The sequence below is a fragment of the Penaeus vannamei genome, chromosome 3, assembly GCF_042767895.1.
Source record: "Penaeus vannamei isolate JL-2024 chromosome 3, ASM4276789v1, whole genome shotgun sequence".
NCBI classification, from domain to species: domain Eukaryota; kingdom Metazoa; phylum Arthropoda; class Malacostraca; order Decapoda; family Penaeidae; genus Penaeus; species Penaeus vannamei.
In genome coordinates, this window is record NC_091551.1 from 53,231,810 (window position 1) to 53,242,489 (window position 10,680).

Consider the following 10,680-nt stretch of genomic DNA (forward strand, 5'->3'; position numbering starts at 1 on the left):
GTGTGTGCAAATACTTAAACACATAGGCATTATATGCACGTGACACTCTTAAATCCCTATATTCATTAAGAAATCAAATTATTCGCCATGTATCATGTAGTAATTCATTACATTTCTTAGGCTCACTTATTTCTTCACCGAGGCCTCACTAAGATTTTTTTTCTTTAATCATGACAACTTCACAATCATTTTCTTTTTCACTTGCAGTAACACCTAAGCCTAAGATTTTTTCTTAAATCATTAAAACCATATATTTTCAAATTCTTGCCTTTCACTGCGATGTCATCCTTTTTCCTTTATTTTTTCTTCCGAAATACATAACCGTAGCGTACAAGTCTGCCGATTTTTAGAACTAAGTGTTGAATATAATTTGAGAATTCTCACTGAGCTGTGAAATAAACACAGGATATATAAGCACAGTTGAACAGTGGGATTCACAAAGTTAGTTTCACTGGTCCCTACATACTATATGTGTAGCCCGGCCTTTACTGAGCAGCCGCAATGTTATCAGTAATATAAGATATAAATCTACATTTACTCGAGTGCTCGAACGATAATTGATATCTATAAGGGTTAGTGTATCTTTTCGGGCAGTATTATCTTATCAGTTAGTGAAAAAAATAAAGCATGACTAATATTGCCGTGAAATAGATTGCATATACTGTACCTTTTCTATACGATTATCCTAATAAAAAAAACTGTTATATAGCCATTAACCGCAATAAAAGTGTATCAATTTACTTCTATGATCACCCTATGCCCGCTTTCAGATGATGGTGTCATATAAGACATATAAATAGATGTATAGGTAGATAAACATGTAATGTTATATAAGACCTTTGAAGACGATCTGATGAAAATTATTAAGAAAGGAGAACGGTCACAGAGAGGATATAATTATCAATATAATTATTTTTTCTACTCTATCATTTTTTTTCTTTCATTACTATTATCATTAATCATTATCAGTAATACTTTTACTGTGATCATTTTATTTCTATCATTATCATTTCACTACCGTATAGCAAAACTGGCATTATCAGGGCCTTGAAGACCCACCCGAACTTCCCACCTTAGGTTCAAAATCTCGGGCAGTCACTCCAGGTGGACGCCACCTCTGCCACCCCCGCCGACGCTGCCCGACATAAAAGGGAGCGGCAAGCTGCAGGACCCGACATAAATCACCTGTCGTGGTGGCCCCAGCCCCAGGCGCCGGGACACCCTCGCCAAGGCTCTTTATGACGCCAATATCAGAGTACTTCGGTACTACAACATCCATGATGGATATCTGTCTATTGTTGAAGACAACGACCACGCCGAACGACTCTTTTCCGCGGAGATAGTCGCTTCCCTTGGGAAGCTAGGGTTCACTCCTGTCCTCCCTCTGGACATGAAAGCCAAACTAACTCAGACAGGTCGTAAATGAGAACGAATCCACCATCGCTGACGAGATCATGGCAGCTGCTCCAGGATCTCATGTTGAGCATGTCTTTGTGCTTAAGGCCCGTACTTTTAAAACCTTCGCCAGTGCTGGCGTTCACCTGGCGAAGCCTCGCCAGGCGAACCTTTGAGTGAGGGAGGCCTTACTTTTAAACCCAACGTTCGCCAGGCGCTAACATCTTGCATTCCCGCCAAATCTAGCGCAAATTTGTTTACATCTGCAGTGCACATAACATAACCTAAACTTAATTATTAACCTCGAGAGAAGACTAAAATGTTGTTTCCGCAATAGTCTCACTTTATACTATAACAAAGGAGTTAAAATTTAACTTTATGCTATAACAAAGAAGTTGAAAATATCTTTATACTATAACAAAATTAACTTTATACTTTATGCTATACTACACTTTATACTATAACAAGGTTAACTTTATGGCCCGTACTTTTAAAACCTTTTGCTTTTTCTCGCGTTTTTTTTTCATTCGCCGAAGCGCTAGATTTATCAGGAATCCAAGATGTTAGCGCCTGGCGATCCCTTTCGTTCGCCAGGCCTGGCGAACACCTGCCTTGGTTTTAAAAGTAAGGCCTCCCTCACTCAGATGTTCGCCTGGCGAAGCTTCGCCAGGCGAACGCCAGCATTGGCGAAAGGTTTTAAAAGTACTTTATACTATACTATATCAACCTTATACTTTTATACAAAAAATAACTTTATACTTTAACAAGAGTTTAAAAATTACTATTTTACTATTCCTAACTGATGTAAGATATTGAACTGTAGGCCTACAAGGGTATCATTAAAGACGGCTCATTATAGGGCGGTGGAGCACTACAGATATGTTTCTATAGCCAAAAGTAAACATGCCGCCATAAAAAACACTTCTGGTAATAGTTGTGAAAAGAACATTATCCTTACAACCAAAATAACAACCTAAATCTAAATAAGTCATCTCGGGGGAAAGGGGGTAGGGGTAGGGGGGTAGGAATACAGCTGATGTCTTGAGCTCTCGACTGGAACATCGAAGGCCTTGAAAAAAATACGTATATACGTTATTTCATAACAAATTATGATTTTAAGATATTTTATAATTTCAATGTGATTCCTACATCCTATCATACACAAACATGTTACTAATTTATAATTTGAAAGCAAGAAAATGGTATTCAAACAGCTCTCTTCGCCAGGCTGTTCCAATATGATCTTTCGCCAGCCCTGGCGAACGTTCGCCAGGCATGATTTTAAAAGTACGAAATTCCGGATCGCCCGGCGAAACCTTTCGCCAGCCCTGGCGAAAGGTTTTAAAAGTACGTGCCTAAGACAAACTACTTGATGAAAGTACGAATCTCTGACCACCTGTCTGCAAAGAACATTTAGGAGAAAGGCATCTACCTCTTTAACCTTTTCATTGCCCCCTGGCAAATAGAATCTGAACGCTTCACCCCAGTAAGGCAGTGCATGAACTGTTATGGCTACGGCCATCTGAAGGGCCAATGTAAAGAAGTGAAAAAAGACAGATGCTCTGAATGTGGCTCTGGAACACATAATTACAGAAACTGCACAAGTAACTTTAAAAAGTGCATTAACTGTGGCGGTGACCACCGCACTTTTGCCAACAGCTGCCCTGTTCGCAAGGAGGCCATTAAGACCTCACACGAGAAGGAGAAGGAGAAAGAAGCCAGGCCACTCAGGGCAGTTGCTCAAAAGGCGGCATTAGAAACTGGAAGCCACCACGAATGCCTGGAAACCCCTAATTAACCAGGTCCGCCAGGACATCAAGTCCACAGTCACTGCCACAGCCACAAAAACAGAGCCCAGTATTTGCCTTGCTCTCCCAAATGACCTCTCTAAGGACATCCTGGTGGTGCTCCTTCACGCCCACCTGCAGAACATCATAGCCCCCGAGAAGGGCTTCAGGCACCATGCCAGAGAGGCCCTTAGAGAGAACAACTTACCAGAGTTAGATCTCGGGGAGGGTGACTCATGGGGCATCCTTAAAGTTGTTCAGCCCCCCAGACAGCCGCCAACAGTATCCCCCGAATCCTCCCACAACCAGGCCCTGGAGAGCCAGCTGGCCATGATACCCCCAGATCTCCCCACCACCCCTGTGACAGCCCCTAAGCCTGACACCTCTGTGAGGCCGAAGGTGCAGAAACCTGTCCAGCCACCTCAGGATCCTCCCAGGGAGGACCCTCCCACCTCCCCTGATCCACCACCCCCTTCTCCCACCTGCACAAAAACCCAGAGGTGTCACAAGGGTGATGACGGCTGGGATCGTCTGATGGACGGCACGGTAGTGGACCCTAACTTCTATGGGATTCGGCTATTTGCCGAAAACCCTCAAAAATATGTATACTCAGGAAAAGAGGAAATCGGCCATGAAATTCGTAAAAACCGAATCAAGTGGCTAATGACCAAAGCAGAGCATTATAATAAGGTCATAGCCCAAAACCTCCACACCCACCTCATGGAGGGACGCATAAACATTAACAACACCATGATTGAACAGTACAAGAACATACGCAAAATACCCAACGGACACCTCATAGAAGACACAACACAAAAACATACGTAACACCAACATGACTCATAATACACTACTCTCACGTCTCACCATCATTCAACACAATGTCTTACACTGGCCAACACGCAAAAACGAACTCTGCAACACATACAGAAAACACGATCCACACATCATACTCATAAACAGCCATGGGCTCAATAACGATAATCCACTAAAAATCTACACATACACAACCTATTCTTCCAACAAATCACAAGAACGAAACGATGGCGTAGCTATAGCGATCAAAAATAGCATCCAACATAAAATCAATAACTTCCATTCTGATCTCTTGGCAGTCGAAATAAACACACAAGGACCCATCATACTTGCAACACTCTACTTACCTCCACGAAGACCCTGCATACCTGAACCTGACATTCTGCAGCTCCTGAGGCATAACAAACCAATATACATCATGGGAGCCTTTAACGCACATCACCCACTGCTTGGCTACAATGACACTAACAACGTAGACAGAGAATTCGCCTCATACATGCAACAAGGCAGACTAACACACCTCGGCCCCCACACACCAACCTACATTGCCTACAACTCAGCAACAACACCCGACCTAGTCTTTGCAAACCACAGAGCTCACTTACACCACCACATAACAACCGACGATGTTACATCCAGCGACCACCTTCCGGTCATCCTAACACTCTCCACAAACCCTATCATGATCCCAACACAACCCCGAAAATCTTTAAAACATGCAAACTGGGAGGGTTTCAGACAAGCACTTGAAAAAACACACGTAACTGATCTCGAAGGGCAACCCACACAAACAATAAACACCCACCTTGAACAGTGGTACGATAATAAAAATATGAAAAAATAATAGCAGTCATTACAATGAAAATGATAACATTAATGATAAGATTAACAACAATAATAATAATAATAACGATATTAATACTAATGATAATGGCAATAACATCAAGGATAGTAATGGTAATAATAATATCATTATCATTATCAACGATACCACTATCACTAGTTTCTTTAAAATTATCATTGTCATACTAATACAAGGTGTTAAGGCTCCTTTTGCCTTCCAACTCCCTTCACCGTTTTACTCTATGCACAGTTGCGGACATTTCCGACTGGTGCACCTAGAGTCTGGAGGTGGCAATTCTTATCTGGCTATACATGTGTAGTGTGTAGTATTCCGTGAGGGAGAGACGTAGGTGTGTAAAGATGACTGTGATTGGTTTATATAATTTTACGATTATCTATAACAGGAGGGAAATCTGTCTGAGTATATTATATACGATTGTCATAACCATTTGAATTGCAAAATATAAGAACAAAGACTTACTTTTATCTGCAGCAGATGTCTCTGAAGAAACAATATTTCATATATTTGACAACTGGTTTTGCAATGTTTGCCACCTACCGTGTAATGAATAAAACATTAATTTTTAATTTCGTTATTTCAGTGTGTTATCTAATTTCACTGGAATTTAATTGCTGATTTTACTGTTCATTTCGAGGCGTCCTCTGCTATTCAGAACTCAGGTCGGCACTGCAAAGTTTCCACTAATTCATTTGTTGTATTTCTTATAACTGAAAAAAATATTCGAACCGTCCAAATAGTCATTTCAAGCGAAATGTAGATATATATGTTTGAATTTGTTTGGCATAATATTTATTATACATTCTTAAGAGAAATATATCAATACAGAAATACAAGTTTTGAGGAGTTTGAGAAGCTACATGCTCTTCCTTTCTTAAATCGTAAACCAGTCTGTTAAGCTATAGTTGCCTGTTAGGAACCTTCAATGACACATCTTGTTGTTAGGACGTTCCTTCTCTATATGCATTTTGAACTACGAGAGAGAGAAGAGAAAACTAGAGAAGATTAGAGAGAGGAAGAGCATTAGAGAAAGGGAGAGGGAGAGAGAGAAGGGGAGAGAGAGAGAAGGGGAGAGAGAGAGAGAGAAGGGGAGAGAGAGAGAGAGAGAAGGGGAGAGAGAGAGAGAGAAGGGGAGAGAGAGAGAGAGAGAAGGGGAGAGAGAGAGAGAGAGAAGGGGAGAGAGAGAGAGAGAGAAGGGGAGAGAGAGAGAGAGAGAAGGGGAGAGAGAGAGAGAGAGAGAGAGAGAGAGAGAGAGAGAGAGAGAGAGAGAGAGAGAGAGAGAGAGAGAGAGAGAGAGAGAGAGAGAGAGAGAGAGAGAGAGAGAGAGAGAGAGAGAGAGAGAGAGAGAGAGAGAGATAGAGAGATAGATAGAGAGAGAGAGAGAGAGAGAGAGAGAGGGAGGGAGGGAGGGAGGGAGGGAGGGGGGAGGGGAGGTGAGAAAGAGGTGTGAGAGAGAAATGTAAAAGAAGTGAGAAGTGAGAAGTAAGGAATAAGGAGTGAAGAGAGAGAGAGAGAGAGTGTGTGTGTGTGTGTGTTTGTGTGTGTAATGGATACGCGAGCATGACATTTTGTTTGTGTTTCTGACCTAATATTCTTTGCAAATCTTGATATTAGAGGGATCGCTCCATGTGACTCGAGTGTGCATAAACAACTCATCAAGCTATTGAGTCAATTGCCATTCATAAATTCCACAAGGAAGCCGCAGTAAGACAATAAATCAGGCTTAAAACTGTAAGATTTACATTCAAAAATAATATAACATGTCATTCGTATTTCAATTTCTTAAAATTATGTGTTTTACATTTGTAACGTAAACGAAAACTCCTACATACATATATCTTTACAAGCGCATTTTTATTTTAAAATATTTTGAGATTATATATTGTTTGATGTTTGTCTGTTTTTTTTTTTTTATACCATTTCCGTTCTTTTAAAAAACACCACATATTCCAAGCAATAATATTGGTATTCGGCAAAACTTTGTAATGTTTCCAAACTTTTTAACATAATTCTAATGGCTGATATTAGTAGCCAGTGAATATATTTGCGAAATACCAGGCGCCAATTACAGACTTCCATACAAACAAGAGCATTCCATTCACAAAATACTGGATACTACGCATGTATTACCAGAAACAAATCAGTCCACGCACGGGTGTACCAGTTGCATATGCCCGCGCCTTTACATGTTTGTTTATTTCCCATCGTAGATTTTTTTTTCTTCGCATATTTGCCTTTGACCACTCAGGCTGTTACATCACGGTTAATACTTATGAAAGAACGGACCTACCGACTAGGGCAAGCTTGGTGTAGGCCTACCAGGATATTTAGATAAACGAATCCGTCCTTAAAACTCGGAGGTACCAGTAGATTTAGCTCCTTGGTGAACTGAAATTTTCGCTTTCTCGGTGCGCCAGTGTCGAAACGGCTGAGGTTAGGTACGCTTGTCAAGGAAAAGCATCCTCCATTTTCTGTATATACGAATATGGCACGTTCTGGTGTGTTTGTTGATTTTAAGAGCATGTACAAGGCTGTCATATCGATTTCGTTATGAGTATATCCAAAAGCAACATTTCAAATTTATGCAGTTTTTAAAGAAAACATTGCTGCACTTGTGTAAACAAGTTGCACTGCAACAGCCACTGCTTATAGCAAACTGTAACATATAATGGTGTTATACCATATGAAGCGCGGAAAAATATTAAACGAGCGCACAGATATGCATATGTATATATTTATGTATATGCATATTTATATACATATGTATACATATATATATATGTGTATGTGTATATATATGTATATATATGTGTATATATGTGTATATGTGTATATATATGTATATATACATATGTATATAAGGTAATTTTCTACATTACGTCCGCATAACCGATATCGACGATTTTTGTATTGTTGGATTCCTCTCACTCTATACAATGCAAATATGTAGGTTATATTGCGCGGAAACCCCCCGTTAGCGACAAACTTGCTTCCGATAGCGGGGCGACGATGTCGGAGCGGCGGACGTAATATATAAAATTACCCTAATAATATAACCTCACAGTGAAAATAATCATGGTTATTCACATGACTTTCCATTGCAGGGGACTGCGCCCCCTGCGACCCCCCCTGGGGGGGTTTTCAGCCCCCCAACCCCCGCCGAGGAAACAAAACCTCCACCACGTATTCACGGCAGGATAGAGCGACACGAACTAGATGCGGAGCCGATAACCTACAATAACCTAGGATTTTTAATGTACTAACTTGATTGATTAATGCCGCTAATTAGTAGGGAGGGTGCTCCTTTGTCGCAGAATGTGAAGGAGGTCGGAGGATACAGCGACGCTGCAGTACACAGGAAGTGGTGCAACCTCACATTCAGGTCCTGGTAGTGCTGGCTGCCCGCACCTCCCGCAGGCTTTCTCCCGACGGAGTAGGCTGTGGCGGAAGCACATCTCTAGCATTATTTCCTGGCTAGTTGCAATTTCGCGCAGAAAATCCGACTCCGAATACGAGCACCCTCCACACTCGGCCATCGCGGCGGCTATGACTGACTTCTGAACGCGACGGTTATTTCGGTTAGGAATACGGATGTCGTTATTCCAAAGGGAAAATCGACCTTGAGGCCATCGGTGTAACATCGAAGGAGGCGCAAAACCCGCCGACGAGGGAGGGCCACCCTGCTCATCCTGATTATACTACAATCGTCTCTCTATACAATGCTGACTATGCCAAGGTTAATATGCTGATTCAGTGGGAATGTTACAAGGTAATTGAAATATTACGCCCGCCGCTCCGACATCGACGATGATTGTGTAACGCTCTAGCCTGCCGGGAATACGGGGTGGAGATTTTGTTTCCTTGGCGGGGGTTGGGGGGCGGCAGCCCCCCCCCCCACGGGGGGTCGCAGGGGGCACAGCCCCCTGCAATGGAAAGTTATGTGAGTAACCGTGTTTATTTTCACTGTGCGTTATATTATGTGCTATTTAACCCCGCATTTTCCCTGGATCTATATATATCACTACATAAATGTTTTTAATAATATTATCACCAATATGATCATATTATTACACTGAAATCGCTTATTATCAAAATCATCCCAACACGTAAAGGCACATGCATATAAAGAAAAAAATAATAATTTGCAAAAGATGGCATCACGTATTGGAAAAGACGAGTACTTTGTGAGAAAAAAAAAATCTGTTTAAAGAAAAGAAGAAAAATAAATGAATAGACAGTGTTGAGTGCACATTAGTCTGGATGTTTTTGACGAGTATACATTGAAATGTGCATTTGAAAATATCTTAAACAAAACCTTCTACATTTTAATTATTTTGGCGAACACAAGATCTTGGCAAAAAATCCCTATTATTGTGCGTTGGCGTTGGCGTTGTGTGTGTGTGCGTACGTGTGTGTGTGTTTTTACACAGTCACAGGAAGAACAGGATTTTTCGCCAATATCTTGAGTGTTCACCAAAATAACTAAAACGTGCAACTGTTTGTAGATGGTTTTAAATGCACATTCCAAATGTACGCTCGTTAGTAAATATCCAAACTAGTGTGTAATCAGTACTGTTTAAACGGATTATTTAAACGGATTAGTTTTTGTTCATAAAAAGTACTTGTCGCCTTTTCCACCGTTTCCTAATATCTCTTGCAATATATATATATATATATATATATATATATATATATATATATATATATATATATATATAGAGAGAGAGAGAGAGAGAGAGAGAGAGAGAGAGAGAGAGAGAGAGAGAGAGTTAGTTTTCTCTATTTGCATGCGTTCCTATGTGTCCGTACAATTATACCAAATTCAATATAATACATAATGTTAATGATGATATTAATGAAAACATTTATGTAAAGATGATGAAGACAGTGATACAGACACTGATGATGATAATAATAACGATGATGATAATAATAATAATAATAATAATAATAATAATAATAATAATAATAATAATGATGATGATGATGATGAAAATAAATCGAAAAAAGAAAAAGAATAAGAATAATAAGAATACGAATAACAATAACATAAGGCCTACATGACTGAGCAGAGTTATTCATCGCGTGGGTGCGCTGATATTCCTCTACCCAAGGCGTTTGTTTACAAGATCCCAGGGTGAGGTAATGCCTGAAACATTTCCCTGTAAATTTGTTCTTTGGCGGTTTTCAATTGAATGAGCCTTTAGAGGAGACTAAAACTTGGCATTTTACTCTTCATCCCGCGTTCTCAGGGTCTAGAAGTATCCGGCAGCCGAAAGTTTTAAATCCGTTCTTTTTTCGTCTGTCATCGGGCGCTTTCAACTGGCGGACAATCGCTGTTTTGACGGCGAGGAGGAACCGACCACGCTGCCTGAGGCAAAAGGAACTTTATATGTGTATTTTCGGACTGGCTTTTCTGGTTCCTATGGTCTCTTCCTTTTATTTTTGTTTTATACACAGAACACTTTTTTATGATATGAGACGCAATTTAGTTCATCCAAATTATTTCGAGGACTATACTAAATCTCACTCTTATCAACAAGGCAGCGGTCCATAATGATCGTACTGCACTGCCCTACCCTCACACAACCCTGGTTTGTGCAAGACTGACTGGCCGAGATGAAAGCCAACCAACCTCAACAGTGCGGGCAGTTAGGGTATCAACTGCTGTCATGCGGATATTCTGCCAGATCGTCTGCTCAGGACGCCGTGACATCACGTTTTCAGGGAAACGGAAATTTTGTTTTGTATATTTCTTAGACGGTGATGTATCTGAATTGTTTATTGGTTTATGAAGAGGATTTTTAGTGATTTTGTTCA

General features: G+C 40.6%; 1 protein-coding gene across 5 annotated transcripts in view; it reads right to left on the minus strand.

Moving 5' to 3' along the window:
• LOC113817377 (carbohydrate sulfotransferase 11) overlaps positions 1 to 10,408 on the minus strand; it is a 19,996-nt gene extending 9,588 nt beyond the window's left edge. Inside the window, exon 1 of one of the 5 annotated variants that reach the window (XM_070115007.1) lies at positions 10,391 to 10,408. The gene's annotated coding sequence lies outside the window, so the exon portion shown is untranslated. Of the gene's footprint in view, positions 1 to 268; positions 491 to 9,920; positions 10,360 to 10,390 lie in introns of those variants that run through there. The other 4 variants (XM_027369411.2, XM_027369410.2, XM_027369412.2 and 1 more) reach the window with 4 other exon arrangements.
• Positions 10,409 to 10,680: the final 272 nt, after the last annotated feature.